Here is a 6,620-nt window from a genome sequence, read left to right as displayed (position 1 = left end):
GGAATTTCTTGCCTTATTGATGGGGTTGGGACCATCAGTTGTGTTGTGCAGAAGTCAGGTTGATGCACAGCTGACAGCCCTATTGGACAACTGTTAGAATGCATATTATGGCGAGAACCAATCAGCTAAGTAAAGACAAACGAGTGGCCATCATTACTTTAAGAAATGAAGGTCAGTCAGTCTAGAAAATTTCAAAAACTTTGAATGTGTCCCCAAGTGCAGTCGCAAAAACCATCAAGCGCTCCAACGAAACTGGCTCACATGAGGACCGCCCCAGGAAAGGAAGACCAAGAGTCACCTCTGATGCTGAAGATAAGTTCATCTGAGTCACCAGCCTCAGAAATCGCAAATTAACAGCAGCTCAGATTAGAGACCAGATGAATACCACACAGAGCTCTAGCAGCAGACACATCTCTACAACAACTGTTAAGAGGAGACTGCGTGAATCAGGCCTTCATGGTCAAATAGCTGCTAGGAAACCACTGCTAAGGAGAGGCAACAAACAGAAGAGATTTATTTGGGCCAAGAAACCCAAGGAATGGACATTAGACCAGTGGAAATCTGTGCTTTGGTCTGATGAGTCCAAATTTGAGATCTTTGGATCCAACTGCCGTGTCTTTGTGCGACGCAGAAAAGGTGAACGGATGGATGCTACATGCCTGGTTCCCACCGTGAAGCATGGAGGGGGAGGTGTGATGGTGTGGGGGTGCTTTGCTGGTGACGCTGTTGGGGATTTATTCAAGATTGAAGGCAACCTGAATCAGCATGGCTACCACAGCATCCTGAAGTGACATGCCATTCCATCCGGTTTGCGTTTAGTTGGACCATCATTTATGTTTCAACAGGACAATGACCCCAAACACACCTCCAGGCTGAGTGAGGGATATTTGACCAAGAAGGAGAGTGATGGAGTGCTGCGCCAGATGACCTGGCCTCCACAGTCACCGGACCTGAACCCAATCGAGATGGTTTGGGGTGAGCTGGACCGCAGAGTGAAGGCAAAAGGGCCAACAAGTGCTAAGCATCTCTGGGAACTTCTTCAAGACTGTTAGGAAACCATTTCAGGTGACTACCTCTGGAAGCTCATCAAGAGAATGCCAAGAGTGTGCAAAGCAGTCATCAGAGCTAAGGGTGGCTACTTTGAAGAAACTAGAATATAAGAGATGTTTTCAGTTATTTCACACTTTTTTGTTAAGTACATAATTCCACATGTGTTCATTCATAGTTTTGATGCCTTCAGTGAGAATCTACAAAGTAAATAGTCATGAAAATAAAGAAAATGCGAAGAATGAGAAGGTGTGTCCAAACTTTTGGCCTGTACTGTATATTTAAAAAAAATAAAATAAAAAATGCATCCATAGTTTATCCAAATAAACACCTTAAAGAACATCTCAGCAAATTTTCATAATTAGGAGACACTTGCAACCGCACTTTTAAAACATTTAGAAAAAAAGGAAAATTTAGATGTTAATTTTTGTTCCCTACATAACCATGCAGTTTTTCAAAAAATTTTTGGCAAAAGATGGCACTATATCTTTTTTTTTTTATTATTATTATTATTATTTTTTTTTTTTTTTTTTATGAGCTTCAAGTACGAGTTAATACCTTTAAAATGATGTATTATTCATGTCTCCATCTTAAATACTTTTTCAAATACAGTATAAAATGTAGTCGGACACTCCCTACATAACTGCGTGACTTGACCCAGAGGTTGATTTTATAGTAAATGGTGACACAAATCACTTAAGAAATCGTTAAATATAGAGAAAAAAAAATCTTTTGGGAACTACCACAAAAGTAGCACTGGGTCTTTATGGGTTAAATTCTTCTTTGTTACACAGATACATGCATTTTTACTGCAGACAATAGTACAATATACAGTTGAAAATATGACTATTATAAACCAGAATATGGAGCAGCATCAGCCAAAGCATAGGAGTCATATAATAACAACACAGAACTAATAGGGGAAGACTCGGAAATGTTTTTAAAGAAGCTGTAAAACATCTCATCTTCTGGTCTATTACGCCACAGCCACGATCACTGTTTAGCTAAATAACCTGACCTTTTAACACTCGTTATGAATACGTTCTCATTAAAGTCACCATTATGTGTTCTTCACGGCCTCCATTATAAAGACTTCACCCTGAACCAAAAGGCCTTATTTTTGTTTTTTTCACTTTATCAGCCATAACAGAGTATGAATAACATGTATTAGCTGGCATTACAGCTTAAGTCTCACAATAATGCTGTGTTCCTGGCACGCACTTTTCTGCCACCTCTTCATAAATACCAGCTCAATAAGTGTTTGCCCAGGTGTGGAGAGCTCCAGCTGCACTGTATTGTGAATTCTGTGTGTTTTGTTCAGAGACAGTGCATGCACACACATGCAAGTACACACCTAAAAGTGGTGGGTTTACTTGAAACAGAGAAACAGAGAAACAGAGTCTGGATGGAGCGCAGAGGTTTGGAAGATTACAACATGCATCACTGTTAAGTATCGATCCAACGCAGAATGAAGATTATTTTTAAAACGGCCAAATTACAGGCAGCAAAACAGGAGTTTAGATATTTAAGACGTATTGATTCAACTTCTTTATTTAAGTAAAAGTGGCAAGCTAACTGAACTCATTTAAAGCTGATATAAAGGTAAAAAAAAAAAAAAAAAAAAAATCTATTAAATCTATTTATCCTTTAAAAAAAAAAAGGATTCAAATTTTGGGTTTTTTTTTTTCCTACAATTTAATATTGAAAGTTAAATGAAGAACAGTGCTATTAAACTGACATTTGGAACTTTTGCTTCTGTACAAAACAAGATCATTTCCACCCTAAAATAAACAAAAAATGCAAAAAAAAAAAAAAAAAAAAAAATGCACAAAAAAAAAAAAAAAATCTGTTTATATGGAAAGAATATATGATTTTTACATAGACATGACAAATTGCATTTTACGGCACTGTAAAAAAAAATCTGTTATTTAACAGAATTTTCACTGTTTAATTTGTTTAAATAATTAAAGTAAAATGCAGTTTGTCATATTTATGTAAAAATCATACATTCTTTCCATACAAACAGGTGATTTTTTTTTTTTTTTTTTTTTGCATTTTTTCAAAGTACTGATAAGTTCAGTAGATCAGAAGTTAAATGTTGAATATAAAATAACACGAAAAAACTGTAACTGTGAATAACCATAAAATTTCAATTTTTTAAAAGAATTTTTTTCTTTTTTCACAGAAATATACAGTTAAAATACATTTGCAAATGTATCATAATTTCACAAATATTTATTTTCTATTTATGAGATTAAACTGTTAATTTAAAGTTTAATACTGTAAAAAAATAAATAAATAAATAAATTTAAAAAAAAAAGATAAAATTACTGACAATTAACTGTTAAAAAAGTATTTGTTTGGTAAGTTTAACAGGACTTGTTTGTTAATTGACAAATATCTTGCATAATTACGGCTTGTACAGTGGATCATACAACTTAGTTACATTGAAAATTATATATATATATATATATATATATATATATACACATATATATATATGTAATTTGATTGTCTTTATTAAACATTAAAAAGTCAAAAAAATATGCAAAATCTCATGTAAAGTTACAGCAAAAAACTGTATTTTAATCATGGAAAATTACCGTATATTTATGAGATGGTTATTTTCCATTATTTTAGAGTATTTTTTTGGCACCCCTGCTGCTGGAATATTACCATTTTTTTTAGTAGTTTTTTTTTTTTTTTTTTAGAGTGTGGAATTATTTAAAAGCACTGATAAATTTAGTAGCTCATAAGTTATTCAACATTAGATCAGTATGGGTTTGGACACTAGTGGTTGTTTGGGTCTTTATGGGTTAATGTCCAGAAAGAATGGCAATTTTTGTTGTAATATATCAATCCTACATTAACAAAGCAAAAGAGAGCCCATGTGATATATAAAGTGAAATCTATTAAACCAGTCCAATTAAAAAAAAAAAAAAACAGAATTATGCAAAAAAAAAAAATCAAATTAACCCATAAAGACCCAGTGTGACTTTTATGTCAGTTCCAAAATGAATTTTTCTCTCTATTTAATCTTTACTAAGTGATTTATTACCATTTATTGCAATATTATCATCTGTATTTTGCAGTTTTCAGTGTAAATCATGTGTATTCTTATATTTAATATATATCAAATGTAATAACATATATCAAAAACAGAGAAAACATGGCTTCTTCAGTAAAATATATCATTCACTGAACATAAATCCTAACTGTTCATAAAAGCTCAGATTAAACTTGTTGGTAATTATACCGAAAACCGAGAAAACTGAAGAAAAATTTACTTTTTCAGAATATAAAACAAGTGTATGCGAACGCTGTTATTTATCCAACTCCATGGGTTTTACCGGTGAATCAGTGTTGTAGAAGATGACGGTGTTTCCATGGTAACTATGGAGCCTCTGAACGTCCAACTGGGTCATATCTGATGACCATGAAAAGACGACAAACTGTATTTTACACCAGTTATTTAGATGGATTGATAGAATTAGTGGATCAGCAGGTATGAAACAGCTGAAATCAGTAGATGGTTCTGGTAGACGGTGGATGTTTGGGTCTTTATGGGTTAACTTCGCAACAATAACAAAAAGCTGTTTATAGAATCAGTAACTAAATTCACAACATAAAAAAACAACTATTTTTCTCTACAATCCAGTCTAACCTGTTTAGTCTTATGTTGTTATTGTATGTAATGTGCACAGATGGCTATAAGGAACAATAACGGATCTTATTTTCCATGTGTTAATGACACAGACTAAAAATAACCAATAATTCCACTCACACCTTAAGTAAGGAGTGTGTTGTAAGGAGTAGAACTGGTGTTCAAACATAATCCTTTGTGCCCATCCTTAATAACTCATGATACTTAGCCTTAGACGTATTTAGCTTGGATTATGTTTCGTTTCAATAAACTGTTACAACATCAACACTTATTTCTGCAAAAAAAAAAAAAAAAAAAAAAAAAAAGAATATCTGACTTAAATAAACTGATTTAAATTTGGAATATTTCTCTTGAAAGATCATTTTTTGGATTTTTTTTTTTTTTTTTTAACTAATTGAGACTTTATCTTGTTAAGATTATTTCACATGTTCCAAGAATTTTCATCTTGAGCTACCCCACTTAGATATTACAACTAATTTTAAGCAATATTTATAACAAAACAGCCTCCATAGTTGGAGTACAGCGGGCACAGTAACTGTTTGTCCTTTTACTTATTTAATGCAGTTTTGCCCATACATATCTACTGAGTCATTACATCTTCATAAGACCATGTATATACCGTACATTAAAAAAAATCTTATTATGAAGATTTGAAACAAGTATATTTTACTTAAAATAAGAGTTTTATCATTCTATAATCCTTAGATAATATTTTCTCATTTTAAAAAACCTTGATAAGTGCAATTTTCTTACTGCACCGACATATAGTTTTACTTGAAATAAGACATTTCAACGTAATAATGACTTTAATTTTCTTATTTTAAAGTCCTTTTTTGCAGTGCATGACCTTTATCCATTGACACACGGTCCAATCCTTATGCTCTCTATCAAACTGATGTTTTGGTTTTTTTTAATGAGAATAAAACATTAAATAAATATCCTATTTGCTCAGTTAAACCCTGGTAGGGACTTGTTTTTTTGGCTGGGCTGTGTATATTAATGCAGATTTTTACCTCTGCCAGAACGTATTGTAATCACTTTGCTTTGTGTGTTTGTTTGTTTGTTTGTTTGTTTGTTAGCAAGATAACTCAAAAAGTTATGGATGGATTTTCATGAAATTTTCAGGAAATGTTGATACTGGCACACGGAAGAAATGATTCAATTTTGGTGGTGATCGGGGGTGGGGGGCACGTGGGCTCACTGGTCTGCCTTGGCGGAGGTCTGCGCTGTACGAGTGCTTTTCTTGTTTGCACTGTGTCACCTCTGGTCATTGAAATGTGGTGTATTGAACATTCCAGTAAAATGTAAACAATTTACTATAAACTACATAAATACAGTATATTCTGCTTAAAATAAGAATTTTAACATTCTATAATCCTTAGATAATATTTTTACCTCCGCCAGGGTAATTATATTGTAATAATTATGTGTTTGCGTGTGTTTGTTTGTTGGATAGTTGGCAAGATAACTCAAAAACTTAATGATGGATTTTCAGGAAATTTTCAGGAAATGTTGATACTGGCACACGGAACAAATCATTCAATTTTGGTGGTGATCGGGGCAGGGGGGTGGCAGATCTGTCTGGGTGGAGGTCTGCGCTCTCTGAGTCCTTTTCTTGTCTTATTTTAAGAAACTTTGATATGTGCAATTGCACTGACAGTTCATAAAAGCACAGAGTAAATTCAAAGGTTATTATATCAGAAACAGCGAAAAGTGACAGAAAAAGTGACTTTTTCTGTAAAACATATCATTAACAAAACATAAAAACAAGCATTTCCATCCACTGTCATTGATCCAACTCCATGGGTTTTACTGGTGAATCAATGTTGTAGAAGATGACGGTGTTTCCACGGTAACTACAGAGCTTCTGAATGTACAACATTCATATCTGATGACCATGAAAAGATGA

The sequence above is a fragment of the Sphaeramia orbicularis genome, chromosome 8, assembly GCF_902148855.1.
Source record: "Sphaeramia orbicularis chromosome 8, fSphaOr1.1, whole genome shotgun sequence".
Lineage (NCBI taxonomy): Eukaryota > Metazoa > Chordata > Actinopteri > Kurtiformes > Apogonidae > Sphaeramia > Sphaeramia orbicularis.
This window is presented reverse-complemented; position numbering follows the sequence as displayed.